Here is a 21,199-nt window from a genome sequence, read left to right on the forward strand (position 1 = left end):
TAATGACCAAAATCTGTTATATATTAGGTTATCAATAATACCAAAAGGGATTTCTTGGGAGCAATGAGGTAATGTAGGATAAAATATACCAGACGGGCATGCAAAGAAATGTGAAAAACCTGTGACTGACTGCAGAGGCAGCAGGAGAAAGGTATTTTCAAATATTTCTTCTTCCATCATATCCTCAATCATTAAAATTTACCATCACATCAAATAACGCATTTTATGAAAGACCATTTCTGTAATGCCTGCTTTTAATTATGTTTTAAAACATGCCGTACTTGTGCATGCTTCTTTTTCTTCTTTCAAATAACCCATTCTCAAGTTATTACTAGCTGTGTTTCTTTCCTCTGAAGCACAATTAGTATCACAGTGATCAGAGCAGTATTTTCTTACCAGCAACCTGATAGGAGCTTCAGAAAACTACGTTTTTGTTGCACTAAAGAACAACAAACAAACTTCTAAGAGTCATTCTATAAAGCTGTATTTTCCAAACTTTTCACAAACCATTTCATTAGTAAAAGGTGATGAATCACCTCTTGCAGAAAAACCCGAGAATTGCTGTGTGCCACCATCCCATAAACGGCCATGAGACATGTCAAAAACTGTAATTTTGACTACAGAAGAAAGGAAGAAATGATGGAGACCTCAAATATGTCACCTTTGAAAGACTAATCAACTAAGAATGGTCTTTAACTACTCTAAGCACACAAGAGATTCTCCAGGCAAGTAAGACTTACAGGTAGAAACTGAATTTATATAACCCTTTGGAAGACTCTGCATGTATATTAAGTACCAAAAAAAGGAGCATACGTTGACAGAAGACGTATCTTTCGGGTTTGCCCATTTTACATACCAGTAGTGCTTAGAAGGCTGAAAACTCAAAAATTATGAAATAAAAATCAACAATCTGTTTTTATCCCCTCATAATTGGCTTTTCTTACACACACATCCCTGGTGAAAAGGAGAAGCAAGGGTTAGAAGCCATGTGTGTCAGAGATGACCGACCCTCCTTGCACCTACACACAAATATACGACTGAAAGCCCAACCAAGAATTCACTGCAGTTACTGGATGATGGGCTTTGTAAAGATGTATGAGTTGCCCAGACATCTAATGGTGCAACTACAGTTTAAAGTATTTTCTTGTACAATTTAATAAGCAATGAACATTCAGGTGACTGTTCTTAGCTCTGCAAGGCAGCTGACGACTACCAGTCTTACAGTGGAGCTGAGCCACTCCTTTAGTTGGGTAAACCGTGGGCTTCCTTATTTATTTAAACTACAATAGAAAAATAGAAAACTACTTCAGTTCGTTTTTTATTTCTTTTGTAGACAGGCTAAGTCAGAAAATCGTAAAGACTACGTTTGGAGAAATTACGAGCAAGAAGAGCTCCGAATTATAATTCAACAGAAAGGCTCCTTGTGCTTACGTACAGCTGTTTAACACTCTTCTCCTTAGCATCTTACATATCTTTTTTTTTTTTTTCCTCCCCCCAAAAGAAGAGAAAAAAGCTGTATTTTGGAAACAGTGAAGGCCTTTCCCAAGCACCATGAAAAGGCAAGGGTGAAGCAATACTTTCTATTAAACAAAACAGAATACGGGTTCTCTCCAGCACTGCCATGCCAGCCACAGAGAGCACATGAGGACAAAGTACCCTTAAATTGCTTTCACTTGGAGAATTTTAAAAAAGCATGACTACTTTTTAAAGTATTCAAAACCATGAGCTCTTTTCACTGGAGCGACTGAAAACTTTGTATTTCCCATACACTTTTTTTTTTTAAAAGTCATCTGTACAGCAGAGGTGCAGCATAAGGTACATTTTTAAGACATTTTTTAATGACCTTTTAATGACCTGTCGTTTCATCAAGCAGACCAAGAATTCTGTTGCATTTTTACACTTTCTTTTAAACAATATATGTCTTGGTAGCTCAGTGTGACAACAACACTGCTACTTTGCAAAAAAAATCATCTTTTTTAAAATGAAGTTATGATATGAATTGAAATGATAATTTGTTTATCCTTTCACAACTACAAATATTTAATGGCCTTTATTTTGTGTTCTTTTAATAGAAATTAAAGAGAATTTTTACAAAAGAAAACTGTTCTTCGTACGTTCTGCTGCAGTTCACGAACTGTATGTGGAACTAAAAAGAAAAAAGTGAGTCTACATTTGTCTATCAACAATATTTATAAGTGAATAGAGTGGAAAGATTACAAAATTTTAATATGAGCATTATATTATAGTAGCAATAATCTAGGTGTTTTACTGGGAAGTGAAGTGGATTACTGTAAATGAAATTTTAAATGTCCTTTCCATTTTATAGATAACACAAAATGACTCTTTTCATGTCTCCAGCGATAAGGATACATGTGCCACACATTTAATAGTGCCTTCACCCTATCCAACCCTGCTCATGAATTAATAATTCAGTGACATTAATACAAGAAGATAAATGATAAAGAGGTTACAGCACAAGGGCCAACGGTACACATATACTTCTTTTAGAACTGCTAATACCTCTCTGCCAATTACAGTTAGAACTTTTTAACAGTTTTCAATGGCATTTTTACAATCTAAATAGCAGCTTATGCACACACAATTTCACACAACTCAAGCTTAATAAATCTCCTGCTGCTACCAAACAATCATTCTGGGGGATTAAAGTGCAACATCTGCTATCATTAATAAGCATTTTACATAGCAATATGTATAAAAGCAGTTGCTATCAGTCTTCTGAAAGAGCTTCTAGACTGGTTTGGCATAAATTATACCTTTATCGCTCAACTGGTAACTTTAGCTTACGGCAACAATAAGGTAGCTCTTTGCTCTATACTTGGAAAAACAACAAAATTATATACTGACTGCAATTATCATTTGTAGTGGAACAATTTTCAAAATACTTGAAAAAAACAAACAAAAAATACATGTATGCAAAGAATTTCAGAGAAGAACCTGGTAAAGGCCCATAATTTCAATACTTACAAGGAATCAAAGCTACCAATTTGTTTGCAAGAGACAATTTCTCTCCTAATACAAGTTACGGCTTTCTAATCCCTCTTGGGGTTTTTTGGGTTGTTTTGGGGGTTTTTTTCAGCTGTGTTTCTACCAAAGCAGAGTCTACCGTGAAAGAATCCATGTCCTTCCATGGCATAAAATAAATATTAAGGCTTTTATTTAATTAGGAATTCCAGCATACATTTTTAGGTAGTATTTGGCAAATGAACACGCTTTGGAGTTGAGAGACATGTAACTTCAGCTTGAGCCAAGAACACAGTTGGCAAACACGGCACAAACTTTTAAGCGCAGCTCTGCCAACGCAACTCAAGGCCTGCAGTTCAGCTCTGGCCAGTTGAGCTTGCCAATCCCCCCTTCTCAGGAGTGAATAAACCAAACAAAGTCATATTCCAGCCCGTGTTACCCTATTATTGTAAAGCAGTTTTCAATATATGGAGAAGTGAAGTATTTTGGGCTCTTCCTTCATAAGCCCTACAATCGTGTGTTTGTTAGAAAGTGAAAAAAATCAGTAGTCGACTTTGTAATAATTGATATTAATAACAGCTATAATACCTTTGTATAGTGCTCCAAGAAAATTTTGCTGTGTGGACATATGCGACCCAGTATCTGTAAGCTCATTTTGTTCTTCTGTGCAGTAAGAAATTTATATTGCAAATATCCAGACAGATGACAGAACAGCAAACTGGATCAAATACACACGAAGACAATACTTAATCTATGCTTCGTTTTAACTAGCAATTAATTTTCCATTATGAATTTCTTAAACGTGATTGTTTTAACATTATTTTTAAAGTCAAAACATTGTTTTAAAAATTACTATTATCATATTCTCCTGACATCGCCTACATTCTTATTTGACGTGTTGTAAGAGAGAAGAAAATCAAAGCAATAAGGTAATGAAAGATTCCAGCAATGCCAGTGCCTGACAACTAACACTCAGGACCTTTTGATGCTATCAGGCTTAAAGTACCTGGAACTGGGGCTGAAGTCAGGTTTAAAAGAGAAAAAAAACTTGTCATTTAAGGAGAGAAGGGAAAAGCTTAAAACAAAAGGTAAGTGCATTTAGTATCTACTTTTTCCTCAGACTGACGGTCTCTTTAGGCTGAAGTCTGCACCTGCAATTCCCATACATATTTCAAAGATCAGAATCGCTGTCGCCGAAGGAAGCACATGGGGATTAAGAACCCAGATGCCCCAGTGACACAAACAGTCTTTCTTATATACAGCTCCATTTTTGGATTAGCATTTTAAAATGAAATAGTTTGAAGTTACTGTGCGTTGCCTGTAAAAACACAGCTTTAATATAAAGTGACAAATTCTGACTTTTTTTTTTTTTTTTGGTTAGAAGAGGAAAAAAACCCCACGATATTGGCACACGACTTTGTTTTCAGGCTATTCTTCCACCCGCACTCTAATGCTCACATCAGACACGTCCCCTGCCATGTGCAAGCCTTACATGTTCTTGAAGATTTACTGCCGCTGTAGTAGTCTCATGGCTATTTCAAATCCAGGTCACAACTTTCCACAGTTGCTCAGATTAACATTTGCAATTTAATCTATTTTAACACAAGAATCCAACAGCGCTGAGACGAAAATGAGGTGACTTTTTTTTGCTGCAAGATGGCTGAATATTAAATATGAAATTTAGCAGGTTTTAATCATAACAGTTTGTAAACAGTGTAATATATACGTCTGCCCTAATTTAGGAAGATGGAATTCTCACATAGCACTCATCAAACTGAGCCCAAAAAAATCGTTCTGGCATTTCACTAAATTAAAATGTTCAGTCCCCACAGCAAGAATGCACAAATTTAGATTTTATTAATACCTTAAATCAAACTCAGTTTTATGAAAGGCAATTTACAAGTCATCTTCTCTTGTGATAGCGAAGAATAGAACAAGGTCTTAAGCATATTTTTACAGACACTTTGATGCGAGTCTAACCTTTTGGTCTGACTGCTATATTTAACAAAAATAGCATTTTCTTTGAAATCCAGCAAAACCTTGTTTTCATGAATATCGTTTCAAGCCTTCAGGGACAGAGTGGCTGACAGCTCAACAGACAGAAGGGAAATCTGAGAGAAGTTATCCCTGTTTAGAAAATGCATGCCGTTTTCCCAGCCTCTCATTCAGCTATCTGAAAACCTCCAAATTTAATCTAGATCGCCGTATTTCACAGCTTGCCCAAAGATGTGTTATTGTGTAAAACCTTCATGCTCACAAACCCATGCAAGTTATGCACACTCTCAAAAAGCCACCTTGATTTAACTGGTGCTCTATGTGCTTTAGTATTTTAAATTTCTAACACTAAATAACACTATCAAGCCTTCTGCATTGCAGGCACTTCTGCAATAGATTACAAATCAGACAGAATGAAATCATCATCATCAGGTAGCCTCCCCCATGCTGACAGTTACTCCTGGAGCAGAGGAGGCTGAGGGGAGACCTCATTGCTCTCTCCAACTACCTGAAAGGAGGTTGTGGAGAGGAGGGTGCTGGGCTCTTCTCCCAGGTGACAAGGGACAGGACGAGAGGGAATGGCCTCAAGCTCCACCAGAGCAGGTTCAGGCTGGACATTAGGAAAAAAATTTTCACAGAAAGGGTCATTGGTCCCTGGCAGAGGCTGCCCAGGGAGGGGGTTGAGTCGCCTTCCCTGGAGGGGTGAAAGGCACGGGTGGATGAGGTGCTAAGGGACATGGTTTAGTGTTTGATAGGAATGGTTGGACTCGATGATCCAGTGGGTCTCTTCCAACCTGGTTATTCTACGATTCTATGATTCACCAGAAATCAGTGAGAATCACACTGTGGGGCCAGAAAAAAATGGAGAAAAAATGAAACAGAAAGGGAAAAAATCCAAAACAAAAAAATAAAAACAACCAACCAAAAAAAGCAGAAGAAGGGGTGGGAAAGCAAAGGGAGGAGACAGCTGGAAGACAGCATCCCTCCAGCTAGTTTTAACTTCAGTGAAAGTGGGAAAGTCCTTGGATAAGGTGTAGAAGGAGGGGAAGCCGATGGAAAAGGGAAGGCCCAAGGAAAGCTGCAGCCTCGCCAGCCAGGCTGTGTTTGAAAAACGAGTCCAAGCAGCAATAAATGTGGAGACAGAGAAAGGTAACATTGGCACTCAGTGTTGTGAGAGGGGCCGGCACACACAGGCCATGAGACCCACGCCTGCCCATGTACCTGCACACAATTATGAAGAAACATTTGCTGTTCTGCAAGTAATCATATTCTGTAAGTGACTGCTGATTTTACTGGGCCAGAGTAATAATAATAATTTAAAAAAGCTGACCACGATTTCAACACAACTATTGCACATTCTAGACGCTTTTTTTTGTTTAAAAATCAAGCCCAGAAAAGGTTGCGACAATAATATATGTACTGTTAATTTTTGGGTCGCTACTGGGCTGAGCTGAGATTTTACCTCTGGAAGGAGAGGCAAAGAAAGATAAGAGGATGAATAACACCAACAAAAAAATGAAAAGGAAAAAATAATAACCCAAGCTAAAGGCCCATCTTCTTGGATATGCAAGAAGTGACAGATGGAGGCATGCCAGAACACTTGACATTGCCTGGTTATAAACATACATCTCCAGAAGTTACTCCATTTTATTTTAATATCTCTTCAGTCAAAAGGGGATTCGATGCTTTTGACCTAAAAATAGCAGTTTTATAGATCTTTCAAAAGTAAAAATATCCAACCCAAGATTAATATTGTGTATGATAAAAGACGACCTGCAAGCAGAGCAAAACATTTCAGTGGCCAGATATTTCTCCTCAATGATTTCAACAAGTTCACGGCTATAGTAGTACTTTAGGACAGTGAAGATATCACTTTTTAGCTTTTCCACTGCATTTTTATGAACTAACTAAAATACGCGCACATACAGTCCAACTGGCTGAGGGCGGAATGAAAACAACCAGGGTCTTTATGGCTGGTAGTGACCTTCATCTGTGACTCTGGACAAGCACCGCTGCTCCTTATCTGCCTTACTATGAAACCACATGATAAACTGGACACTTTGTAGTTTTCAATGGAAAAGTACCAGGTTAATAAATGCTCAGATGTACACATACTCAAGCATATGCACATTCATGAACAAATATTGATTTATTATCGTTCAACATTTGTTGCTATTTCACTTACTTTCAAAAATATTTATAAACACCACAGTCTCTAACAATAATTTAAGAGAGGTAAGAGTGAAAACACGTTCAGCTAAATACATTCAAATATTTAAATACACCACTAAAGGCTGCATTGCTCTCTAGGAAGTTATTTATATTGTGATGTCCACTAACAGCTCTAACTTCCAATCAGCAGGTTATCAGTTGCTTCAACATTCACAAAGCATCAATTTCTTAAAGTCTGGACTCACACTGAAGTCCACTTCCCACTCTTCATTTTGAGCCCCATTCCATAAGCCATCATTTCAATTCTTTTCAGTGTTGTTATTCTATTATCAGTACTGGAATATAACTCATTAAACTCGGGCTGAACAGGCTGTGGTATGAGAGGAAAACTACCACAGCCCTTCTACGAAGGATCAAAACATCAATAATTCAAGGTGATTGAGAAACACTATTCAACAAGACGATTAATTTTTAAGAATGTGGTGGGGATAGTAACAAACATCACAGAACAATTTTAAATTTTACAAGAACCATCAGCAAAGCTTACAAATATAAAGCTTTCGAAAGAAATAATTCTACATCTCTCCTTGTTCCAGGTTCAAAACCCTGGACTCTAGAAGCCAGAACTCTGGAACGCAACCAGCAAAGCTACGAGCAAAGCCGGTGACCCAGGCTGCTGTGTGGGGTACTCTGCTATGCACAAGAGGACTTCGTGCCATGTACTGTGCCACACCACTTAACAGCGTTTGTCAACACAGCTCTGAGGGTTTCTGATCTTAAAGCTACTCTGTCTTAGGTTCCCCTCCAGCAGGAAGCATTCAGTGAAAATGAACGTCGGTGAGCATGCTGATTATTTTTTTAAACAAAAAGAAAGGAACAACTTACCAAGCCAAAATTAAAAATGCAAAATACAATTATCCTCCAAGGTGGCTCCATTTCCTACACAATGGTAAATCTCCACGGACTCTGGACATGCCATTACCTGAGACGCTCCCGCAAGCTTCCCAGGGTCCCCGCACCGTTCACCTGCAGCCCTGGATGGGGAGTGTGGCCAAAGCCTTCCCCAGCCCCAGCACCCGCATGTGCCCTTTCCGGGAAGGGAGAGAAGCAAATCGGTGTTTCCCATGGAGCACAGGATGAACCTTTCTGCTCATAACTGCTCTTACGGTTTCCATAGTGAATGTCATTTACATGAAGGCATTATAAAGGTTCCCACATGAAAATGCATCTCTAGCATAATTACATTCTTTCAAGTTACTTTTCCTCCCACTTGCTATAGTTCTTAGGTGAAAGGAAAACATTGTCAAAAACAGGACATGAGGGGGACATAAGATAACCACAGACTGAAAAACATGAAACCACCAAGCCATTTACAATTCTTATTTTAAAAAAAAAAATAAAAATCCCTTAACTCTTCATTGCTACTGGGCAGCCCGAGATCAACTACACAGGGTAAGATACTCTTTAATTTATAGCCTAAGGGTTCTTCCGTGTTTAAAAGGAACGAGCATGTAGAGAAATACAATATCTTTCTCAACCCGTCTGTTCTTTGAAATGTCTTCATTAAAATGGAGATTTTGACTTTTTGACTGTGAATAACAGAAAAAGGACAAACCTGGTTTCCGAGATCTTCATCTGCAGACAGTGCACACAACACTTCCCTCTTTCATCTCACAATGATTGCACTTCTCCAACACAGGCAATTTTTGAGGGGGAAGGGCAGATAGGACCGCCCTCAGTTCATGAAGATTAGCTAAATTAGTCCTAATCACACCTTTGGTTTATTATGAAGGAACTGAAAGAATCTAGCCATGAATTTGGATTTAGAGCACTGAAGGACTCCTACTTTCCCAGCCCCAAGTGGCAGCCATGGCAAAGACAGAACAACAGCTACAAATCAGGCGGTGCCACCAGAACGCTCCAAATCACAAGTCTACGGTAAAAGAAGTGCTCCCAATTTGGGGGGTTGGTTTTGGGTTTTTTTTTCTTTGATGGAAATCTCTTGTACATCTTGTCATTCACAGTTTTTCCACTAACACCGCAATAAAACCAGAACTTGTTCCATGGTCAGATGGACCTGAGTGAATTTTAAAGCCCAATACCAGGAGCAACCTCTTTATATCATTTGTGAGCCATAATAAAACTCCACCAAACATATTTGCTCTGTTGGTTCAGCAGCAGCTAATATTTCCTATATATACAGGACCTGAACAGTTGTTCTTTTAGGGGACTTAAACAATGGCTGTAATTAAGTGATTGAGGAGATATTAAGTGATATAGGAGATATGAGAAGACATGAGCACAGTTGTGCAAGCAGCTTAACCAAAGCTCTGAAACAACAAATTTCCCCACTGCCCTGCATATTTTCCGTAAATCTTTATCGACTAGTTTTAAAAATCAGTTAACACTGCAGCTTTATTTGGTGCATCGGTTATTATGCATCTATTTAAAATGTAAAGAAAAATAATTTACTGGCTATTTTCCAGCAGACCCACTATCAAATTTTCATTTATTTGACTTTCTCTCAAGCTAACATTTGGGACTTTGGAAACTTCTTTTTTCATACGTAAAACTTGTGTTCAAAAACATTTGTTTTAAATAATTGTTTCATACATGAAGTGATTTAATGTAAAAGACAAGAACTGTGTTGTTACAGAATCTTAGCAACCTATCACACACACAGTTCAGTCAAAGCTGGATAGAAAATTAAGATAATTAAAATAAACCTAACTTTTAAATTGGCCATTAATTAGATGTGTAATAGAAAGATGATTATTTCACTGTAAGTCACTATGTTATCTCTGGAAAAAAAAATAGAAGGGGCTGCATGTTCAGAAGCTGAAAACAGCATTTTTCAACCACATCACTCTCCAGGCACTGCGGTAGGTATCGCTATAACCAGAAATAATATCATTAGAAGTGAAGATATAGTAAAGAAATATGAATTCCATAGAGGTGACAGAAGTAGAAGGAAGAATTCCATTCACAGGTATACTTCAAAGGTTACACTGGTTTTATGTGCTCTGTTCGGCAGATTTTTCAGTCGTGAGCCAAGAACTGATGATTACTTGCGTCCCATTTGCCAAATACAAAAGCTTTATTAGTCATAACAACCCCGCTGTTCCAAACAGACAGAGAGATATAAATAATAATAAAAAGACTGAAGGAAAAAAACAAGACAGACATCCCTTCTTCAGGGTTAGTTGTCTGTGGCTACTTAAGTATGACAGTGTGGCTTCATTTTTAATGCACACTGCAAGTAAAATGACTTCAGTGTGGAACTGTACTTAGATTTATTACCTTGCAAACATAAGATTACTGATTTTAAGAAGCCATTCATTAGGAGATTAGTACAAAAAGAAAAATTGTTCTTCTTTACCTTATAGTTGTATATACATATTCCAAGAACATTTCAGGAGAGCACAGAAGGATAACAATTTGCTAAGAATATTTCTGCAGATATTTTCCTCTTTCAAATACAGAAATGGCCTTCTAAAACTTTTTTAATGATAAACGTGTAGAAACAAGTCCACTGCAATTTATTTTTTAATACTTTTTAAATTACTTATAAGTAAGTGCAATATTTAAAGCATTGATAAACATGCTTTACCTCTTACTGAATTTTTATGCATTATTCACCCTTTTGTTCTAAGTACTGGCTTCTCCTTAGGTAGGGCAAGCAAGCCAAGCGCTGCCCTCAACAATACAGTCACAGTTCACGCTCTTAAATCGGCTGGAGCTCCGCGTTCATCAGGGGGTAACATTCGTCCTTTTGTGTTTTCTTTTTCCTTACAGACAGAAGATACAATCCTTTCCCACAGCTCAAAATGAATGAAATGTGAAGCCAATCTAAGAACCTACAGGACTTTGTCTAAAATAGAAATTGTTATTCTTTGGGGTCATAATTCTTGTGCTGAACACCAAACCAAAGACAAAGCTCCAGAATTTTGCTCTAGTTGAGTAAATACAAAGACGTACAAATTGCTGATGCCAGATCAAGTCATATATTGCTATCATGATTACAAAAATAAAGTAGTTTTGAATAGTCATTGTTCAATGAGGTTTTGAAACCTCAGTCATTTTCCAGTAATCCACCAGGAACCATCTAAACCTCCGCGCAATGTCACCTCCTATCAGCACGTTATCAGAAGTGGGATATTTCATGTCAAAAGAAAGAGGTGCATCTTGCTTCTGGTAATCAATAACAATTTAAAACACACGGGTACAAGATCTTTCTACAGAAATTCTTACACGTAGAATTAATCCAAAACATCCAGGAGATGTCATGTCTTACAAATTTAACTAATACTATCCATGCACGCGCACAATGCACAAAAGATAGATTGACAAGTTCTTCTACAATAAGAACAGCCATTTACACATTTCCTTATTTTAGAAGAATCTAATTAGAATTTTGTTACAGTCAATCAGGAAAGAAAGGCATTTTGTTTGTTTTAACACTCATTATTCCACTATTTATTCAATTATACCTCAAGGTATCATCTTAAAACGTGTGGCTATTTCATCACACTTTGCCATTCACGCTCTGCTCAATGCAGTTATTCATAACTGACTATATAACCTAATGTATTTGGTTCAATCAGTGCCTGCGAGTGTTTTTTATTGATAAAATATAATTAGTTTTATTAAACGTGACTGGTACATTGCTTTTGCCAAGTAAGTGAATATTAACGTCTCGCTTTTTTGTTTTTTAAAAACAGATGGAAAATTTTAAGAATTAAGGAACAGCTTGAATGTCAGTTACATGAAAACTGTACGAGTATGACACTATTGTCACTTTCGTTGCTTGTAGTAAGTTTAAAAAGTATCTAAGTTACTTATCATCTACTGAAAGAGAATGTTATGCTATGGCTAAAACAAAGTAACATGATTTTATTCAAGTAGGCTCTTCCAACACAGCAAGTACATTACCATTGTGCTACCTTCAAAATACAAGGGTGTTGAAAAATGTATCTTAATCCCAGCTGTGCTATCCACACAACAGACTTCAAGTTACATATACGTCTTGATTTTCCTATTGTATGGCAGCCTCCACTGAATGGAATTTCTGAAACATCCTTACCTCACCAGGAAAGAAAAAGACACGCTGTGTAAAGAAAGATTATGTTCATTGCCTCCCCATAATTCCTCCACAGGATTATATTAAGAAACTTCTCTTTCTTCATCATGACTAATACATTAGTATTTTCCCATGCAAAAAAGGATGATGCAACTTTTCAACCTATCAAAATCTCTATGAAAGACATCATTTATATATTTTCTGTAAATCTTACCATTATAATCCTATTGGAGTGTAATTGCTGTGGCTAATATTCTTACCCTGTTATGAAAATGCTCAACATAAATGTGGCACTGAGTTGTTAAGATAATACATGATCATGCTGTGAGAGGGTAATACCTATACAATAGCCCTTGCCAATACCATAAATCTCTTTATTAGACAACAACCTATTACAGGAGATCTGCTTAACTGTTTCCCTACTTAGAGGGCCATTTGGTGTTACAATAACAAGCTGACTTTTCACATTAGCAAGGATTAGCCAGTATAAATAATAAATCGACACCGAGTTGCTGCTCTTTTAGATATGGTAAATCTTTCCTGGTGTTTAAAAGGAGAATCCAAACTAAAACCCTGAGACCACATTAGGCTGAACATATGTTAAGTTTAAAGTTCTGGTAGTTTAAACTAGCAACAAAAAAAAAAATCAACTCTGAAACCAATTTATGTGGCAGATTTATTACAGGAGAGCATGTTATGGAGAGCTGTTTCTGGTTTATGGAATGTGCATGCATACTGCTTTATTTCCTAACAGCATCATAGCAAATCATCTCTAAATTTGCTGAAATATTTTGAAGTAAAATGATTGCCACCATTTTTCCAGAGATAAATAGTGCAGAATTCATCTAAGTACCATCTATTATGCTTCTTGCTCAGCAAGCAAAGCTGTATTGTAAATGAATTATTTTCTTCTCTGAAGTCTTAACTTTTTGAAGGATCACACGCTTTCACCATTCAGATAACTATAATACAAATTACAAAACCAGATCATTTCTTTCGTTGTGCCAGACTAAGGCAAATCACTGTTTAAAAGAAGTATTTCTGATTCTTCAAGCTGGTTTTTAAGTTACAATTCACAACTTAGGTTACGATACTCCTTGTTCTTTGTTGCCAATATTTTTCTAAAGCTTAAGACAGAAATCCTTACCACTGTTTGCTGCTTTAGTCCAACAGTTTGAATTAATCCATTATATTTGGATGAAACTCATTCACCTTTTTATATTTTATAACAGAGTAAGAGCAAAATTAAGAGTTCACTTTCCATTTGCAATCTCCCTGATTACAAGTCACAACACTGCTCGTGTAAATAGAAAAGACTTACCTATTGCTTTCTGGCTAGCACACTACATTGCACGAGATGTACCGAAGACCTGTAAGCACTGTGTTGTCTGTCTCATGCTGACATGACATTTTTAAAATCAGAGAAGACAGTTTATGCAAGAAAAATCTGCCTCCCGTCATACAGAGTACCAAAACTGTCTTCTCACACCTCGACATGCAAGAATTGTTTTCCTCAGCTCCTTCTTAGCACTTTCCATAAAAGGGCACTTCTGTGAAATATGAAGTATTTCTAAAGTCAGCTTTTGCTCGCTGACGTTTTAAGATTTTTGCGCGCTGTTATTTGCTGTTAGTGATGCCTTTTTAAAAGCTATCTTTGCAGAGTCCTTCTGCTCCGCATAACAGAGAAGGCACTGTGAAATGAAATTGTACTTACTGGAAACAATTCAGCCCTGAATGCCTTGATTACCCTGATTAGCTCATATACAAGCTCCCTCTGCAGGTAATAAGAAGAATGAGCAAAAAAATGTCAAAAATGTGGGTAACAGCTGGCAGAGGAACCCCAAATAATCAGTCATCATTTTAAAGGAACTCCCCCAGAAATCCTTCTCCAATGTTATCTGACAGAGGGAGTCAACACAGAAAACATTCTTTTCTCCAGCTCTGTATCTCTTCTTCTCTCAGAAAAGTTAAACATTCAGCTTTAGCCTTTCCTATATCAAAACACACAGATTTCCTTTCCAAAGTCACCTAAATGCTTTCAGGGCAGGAAGGAAAATAAAAGAAAAAAAAAAAGAGCAGATTAAGAACTAAAAAAAAAAAAAAGAAAGAAAAAAATGCTCTGCTTACCAAGAACCAAACAGAAATGAAAGACCACCCCAAACAAGAAAACAAATTCATCCTATCTGATGCATCTCCCTAATCCAAAACCAAACAAACAGCAACATCCCTCAGCCTGTTTACTGCTCGGAGATTAAATCCAATGCCACTTTCAGATACAATTATACATGCACTCCGCCCAAGTTTAAAAGTAACTGAACTGAATGGTAAGTTATCTTGAAAATTAAGAAAAAGTCTCTATCAATTTATATCATATTATGAAGTAACAATGTAGTTTCCATCCCACTGGAGATAAACTGCTTTTCTTCCAAAAGACATGAGCCTTACCTTAAAACGTCTCAAGTTTGTTCACTGTAACAGCATGAGCTTTCTAGATAAAAATCCCTTCAACGCAAATGGGAGAAAGTTTCAATGAATGAAGCTACAAATATTAAGCAGATCAAAATTAAGCCTTCATCCTATCTAACCTTTAGCACCCGCTCAAAAAACTGGGAAGCCAGCAGGCAACATTTATTTCTCTTCTAACATGGGAAGAAGGAAAGTAAGCCTGTGGTTTTGCTTCTCTTATGGAGCCAAATCCCACTTGCTTTACATCTGCAAGTAGTGCCATCAGACTCATGAAGTACACTCGTAAAATAAAAGCACATGCATAGGGCATAAAGTCACATACACCCTGCGTGACTTAAATTTTCACTGGAGAAATAAACTCCAAAATATAACCTTTCAAGGTTTCAATGTCAGCTTTAAAGAAAAATAAATAGCAGAATCAGACCTATGATATTCTAGTAAGGCTACAGCCGTTGCAAGGGACAAATGTAGGACAAATTTGGGGTGTTTACTTCAAGACGATGAGGCTGCTGCATACCGAGCTCTTCTCTGCTGCTGGAATATCTTTCAACAGTCAGATCCACAACCGATTATTATCAGACATTACTATACACCTCCTTAAGTGAGAGAAAGAACGAGGAAGTAAAGAAAGCAAGGGGGAAAAAAAAAAAAAAAATCTAACATTTTGGAGCATGATGCTGTATTCAAGCACTGGGTGAGATTATTGCCTGAAGGGCGAAAGGATTTCTTCTCACTTTCAAGTTATGTCAGCCTGCAACTCCCCTCCCTCTCTACCACAACTCCCAGCCTCTGCCCATTTTCCTGGCACAGTAGCTGAGCCAGGAATAACCCTCAGCTGAGGAGGCACCTTCTCTCCTTTAAGCACTTTACACTGATTTACACAAGAATCAGCCTCACCCATTGACAGTCTGCATTTAAGAAATATTTATCAGACCGAATGAAATCACAGCCCTAGGAGACGCTGCCCTTCGGCATTCAAATGACAAATACACCAAAGAAATAGTTATGAATAGGTCTTCTGGAGAACATTCGCTTTGTTCAAACCATCATCAAGTCATTCTGGGAAAGGAGAGTTTTCCAAATGGGTCACTTTGCCTAGAACAAGTCTAAAATAAGCTTAGAAGAGTTAACAAAAGGATGCCCGGATCAATTGCAAAGAATTGCCCCCTACCATTAGGCATCAGGAATTTGCTAGAGAAATGCAGCATCAACAGTAGAACTTGTTCTCGGGAAGCTTTGCTAAAGCCGTGACTTTATTTAGAAGCGATGCTGCCTATCACAAGGGCTCCGTTTCTGAACACTGTTCACACTGGTGTAGACTGCTGTGCTGCAAAAAATGACAAATATGATACTGTAAGAGAATCTATAGAAAGGTGATCTGAAGTCTCCCTCTGGCATGTGATCCCTCTCCATCACTGCAGCGCTAATTTCAGGGCAAGGCTCTCTATTTACACCAGATCCCATCAACAGCAAGGCAAGTATGATAACCAGTAACGAGGTCGGCCATCCCCTCCTCAGCTGCCAGAAACAATTTTTAACCAGCGTCAGATTATTCTGTCATCTAGATTCAGAGCAATAATTGTTTTGAGGTGTCAACTGATAGGAAAATACCATCAAAGGGCACAAACAAAAGCAACTACCTACCCTAAATGAGGGATCTGGGACTTTATCGCGTCCAGAGGCAACTAAATAAACACAAGTAGCCTAATTTTTAAAGCACAATTCTCCAGCTATAAATTGTTGTGCTGCTCCTTTGCTGATATGATCTGTTTTTCCAGCAGCTGCAGGTACAAATCTAACTGCATCTCACCGAGAGAGCTCTCTTAAGCAGCAGGGCACACGGAGTGCTCAGCTGTTCCCCACCCTGTCCCCACCACGGAAAGCAGCCAAGAAGTATGAAAATTCCCTTCTTCACAGATCTTCTTTACCATAAAAGGTATGAACACTCCCAGCACCTAAACCGTGCATCAAGGCATCCCTAAGTTAAGAATTAACATATTAAACACACTATTACTTGTATGGTATCCGAATTCATGATCTTAAGTAGCAGGCTCCATTCCTGTTATTTCATTCCAGCTTGCGTAGGTCATTATGGCCAAGTAACACATCATTAAAATAAAAACACGGTATAAAATAAACTCATACACATTGATCAGTGCAAGCCAATCTGCATTATGTTTTAAAAACTGCTCCACTTTTTCCCTGTGATGCTGTTTGGGCAAAAGGATGCGTCTTCTTTGGGTGGTAAATACGCTGTAAAACACTGTTTGAGTGCAAAGACAGTCATTCCAGAGGCATTTCATACACCAAGGGACACAACAGCCAGATGCAGACTCTGCCATATTTGTATGAGGAAATGGCATAAGATACGTCTCCTATGACCAAAAACTGCATTACGTTAAAAGGAAAATATTCTTAACATTGCATCTACATAAGAAACCCAAGTAGGTTCTTATTAGCTCTAACGAGATTTTCTCTGGCTGGCTACTTTCACTACTGAAACACAGACGCTGGTACTTAAATCTTTTTGTGTAAATGTTAGTGTTTATAATGTGCTCCTAAGAGATTAAGATTAGAAAAAAAAAAATAACCACACAACCAAGACAGGCCCTATTTTTCTCAGCCCATGATCACTTGTCAAGCCATGATTAATGCTGTGCTCTGTAGAGGGAGACATTACATCTAGGCTACAACAGACCTAAATTTTACCCTAAGGCAGAAGTCTGATTTAAACATCTCTATTCAAAGTGACATTTGTCCTCTCTTTTCAACCAGTTTCCTCTGAAATTCCAGTAAACTGGCTTTGTGACCTACAAATGGTCCATTGATTCTAACTTGTCGCGTTGCCTGTCCTTGTAGCAAAGTTAGTTTTGGTGACTGAACGAAGCAAGATGTTATGCATTCAAGAAAAATACAGGAGCGGAGTCCATTAGGTGCTCCATTAAATGCTCGGTTGGATAACAGCGACCAGAATTTACGGCTAGAAGGATTCCAACTTACACAGAAGAGCTAAAGACAAACACTAAGGTCAACATTAAAAATTAGAAAATATTTTTATATTCAGAAGTAACAATGGCCTTATATTCTGAGGTGATGAGCAAAGATGGTTTTTTTATTACAGACAAGAACACGGGCATCGTCAGGGCCACCCTGAAAAGTAATTACATTTTATCTCTTGCCTTTCACTCTGAAATGTCTGCTGAGGTATTTACATTTGTCTGTTACAAGAACAACAAGCCAGTCGGGAGAAAAAAAAAAAAAACTAGTTGTGATCACTTATCTCAAGTAAATACTATTTCTCCAGTGAATGGTATTATTCCATCTACTTTATAAAGTTATTGTTAGATCCTCTGATTTATCTGTAACTGCTATTGTAGGGGTAAAAATAAAACATGTTTATACCTTATAAAGAAATGGCCAAATAGCAGACCTGGACACATAGAACAGTCAATATCCTTCTTACTGAACATGAAAAATGGCAACGTTTGATAATATTAAGCAATTTAGACAGTGCTGGCAAGTTCCTACGAGCCAAGGTAATCTTATTTCTGGTGCTTTTCAGGGTAAATTGATTTTTTTTTTCCTCTTAGCTGCTCTGATAATTGAGCAAATTTATACAAGTGTGATGGGATTTTACTTAGCAGACAACATACAAAACATTCCCCAAATATGAAGTACCATACTCATAAAAATGATTTTTTTTTGTCATAATTAAGCAAACTGTATTTAAGCTTGCTTTGTGCTGGGATAACAATCAATAGCATTTTGTTGGAGACTGCACTCTACCTGCAGGTGTTAAGCACTGTGCTTGCCTCAGTCAGGCTGCAATGTTTTTGATTATTATGCCTTTCTAAGTAATTTGGGTAAACAGCAGGCTAGAGTAAGTTGAATCATTACAGCACCTTATGAAAACCAAAAAGAAAGAAATTGTGACATATGCAGACCGTACATGCTTCAAAACCCCATAAAATACTCTGTTTAATGTAACAATCCACAGCCTGGAGATGCTACAGTTTCAAATCTGAAGGCTTTTATATTTTCCTTGGTTAACTATTTGTATCTAGAGAATGCTGTAAGACCTTACCATCATTAGGCAAATGTATTTCTATAACAAAATCACTTATAGCGAGCGACACCATCTTCACAGCCTATGCTGCAGAAACAAACCTCGCATATTACAAGCTGAAAAAACATGAAATTAAAAAAAAAAATTGATTGAAAGGGGCTTTAAGCCTGTCATCTTTCACTTTTTTTAATGAAGAATGTTAAAAAGAATCATATTTGTTAAACAAAGACTGGCGGTATTTTCTAAACCAGGTACATATTCATGTTAAATCACAAGTTACCAATATTACAGAGCCACCTACTACTTTTATTTTAATAACCACTGGAAACAAAATGCAGCTATCTCTGAAACTATTTAAATATTAAACATGATTGTTAAGAGTATTGAGAATGGCCTTAAAATAGCTTTTTGTTTTTCCAGTTTCCTTGACATCCAATTACAACCGTGATGGCTTAAATCTTTTACTTGCTTCAAACCGAGGGTTTTAAAAAAATAACAGACAGCTTTTAAGTTTAAAAGCTGCACATAAATACTTAAAAAGGTGAATTTCTTGCTTCAAATCGCATTTGTACATCACAAACATCAATCCTAAAAAATGCTTCGAAAGAGTCTGTTTAACATGACAACTCCAAGTAACACGCCTGACAATAAATTTCTCTAACCTGTGCTCTAAAGTAGATTGCTTTATAAATGACTGCTTGTCTACTTCTGCATGAATATGATTTCAATTATACTCCAGACGTAGTTTAACTTCTTCTTTTGCAGTTCACCAGGTAAAATCATTAATCATTACTTCCAGTTCTTGTATTATCACTCATCCACAGATATTCCTCAGTGGAAATGCAGAGGAGACAGAGAGCATCTCTTGATATAAAATATCTTCGAGTTGTTATTGATAGGTTTTTCTTCATTATTGTTGGGCATGGTGCTATCGTCTGCAAGAGCTGTACTAGAAGTTAACTGTATTTTCTTACATTTTTTTTTCTTCAACACCTCAGGTGGACACAGGATGAACAAGGGCTTAGAAATTAACAAACTTTTTAGACCAAACTTCAGTAAAAACTCATTGTTATGTTTCTGCTCTCTCTAAACACTAAACAGCTATTCACATTGTATAAATATTATTATTCGTATGAATTTACGATACACTGTATAGAAATGTATTGTAAATATAACTTTGATAAATATTTTGCCTAACTAGAGGCTTCTCCCTCCAACATCCTTAATTGAAAATTATGGACCTTTCTAAAATGCTGTCATTCGAGATATTTTTTCCTTCATCATAACTATTTCCATTTAAAAATACATATATTAATCAAAATGTCATGCCTACATATTGCATTTTGAGAAAAGAAATAATCATATTATTGCATATTATTAACCATAAAGACTACAGGCTCCTAGGACTACACTACCCTGCTTATTTAAATTTCGATAAGGTGCTTCCTTAGTACAGACTAGAATTCCTGAGTAGCCCCCTTCCTTGACTTTATGCATTAAAAGCAGGAAGAGATAAATAAAACATTGAGAAAGCTTCTGAAGTGATCAAATAAGAACAAACTAAGCAAACTTTGGGGTTTTTTTAAAGCTCTCCTCTTGCTCATTTTAAGAAGGGAAACACCCAGAAGCCTGGTGTTAATGTCTCTGCTGATTGTGAAAATTGCAGCAATAAAAACTCCAACTGCTTGTCTTAAATTAAGACTTGCAAGACTACATGTGAGATCTGTATCTTTACATTAGTTTTTACAACATTTGGAAGTTTGGTTGCCTGCTTTGATGTTGGTCTATTAATGAGCAGGGGAGCCAAAAGCCAGGGGGGGAAAAAAAAAAAAAATGTTTACTGGAAATTCTCAAGTCAAAACCTGAAGTAATTGGTTTCTTCTACCCCACATGATTCAGGATCCCACTACCAGCTCCCTGAGCTATCTGAACATCTACACTTTTCTGCTGTTGCCAACACACAGTAACCCAGTGACTGAAAATGGCAGCTGAAGTGCTGCTGCAGCACATTGTTTTTTTCTCTAAGTGGACTAATTTTGTCATCTGAATGTGGAAAATCTTCTTTCCGCTACTTTATTTTTTTTTCACCTTTAGAGATTTGCCGAATTTGGGGTTGGCCGTCATAAAAACCCTAAATGCAGCATTTTCAAGACAATCTCCAGACTATCACTAATAGCAGAGAGGATAATGCGCTTTCTTTATAGCGCTCTGCATTCAAAGCAGACTAGTTAACAGCAACTTAAGTGTGATCATGGCAATTGCATCAATATGTTCCTTTTACACCACCAAAAGGTCCTACTTCAGACAGCTGAAGGCATTAGGTAAATAAACTGCTGAAAATCACCTGAAAGTAATGACACCCAATTTTAGGACCACTAAACCTATTTACAAAAAGCCCAAATGGTCGCATCCATTTAAGAACAACCAAAAACTAGACA

The 21,199-nt window shown here is 37.2% G+C and overlaps 1 protein-coding gene across 18 annotated transcripts in view; it reads right to left on the bottom strand.

The window, feature by feature from the left end:
* ADGRL2 (adhesion G protein-coupled receptor L2) overlaps positions 1-21,199 on the bottom strand; it is a 394,437-nt gene that overhangs the window by 136,849 nt on the left and 236,389 nt on the right. For 2 of the 18 annotated variants that reach the window (XM_069862805.1, XM_069862788.1), the window contains exon 1: positions 13,547-13,687. The exons of the other annotated variants lie outside the window; for them this stretch is intronic. The gene's annotated coding sequence lies outside the window, so the exon portion shown is untranslated. Of the gene's footprint in view, positions 1-13,546; positions 13,688-21,199 lie in introns of those variants that run through there. 18 annotated transcript variants of the gene reach the window in all.

This window comes from Phaenicophaeus curvirostris, chromosome 8 (genome assembly GCF_032191515.1).
Source record: "Phaenicophaeus curvirostris isolate KB17595 chromosome 8, BPBGC_Pcur_1.0, whole genome shotgun sequence".
Taxonomy (NCBI): domain Eukaryota; kingdom Metazoa; phylum Chordata; class Aves; order Cuculiformes; family Cuculidae; genus Phaenicophaeus; species Phaenicophaeus curvirostris.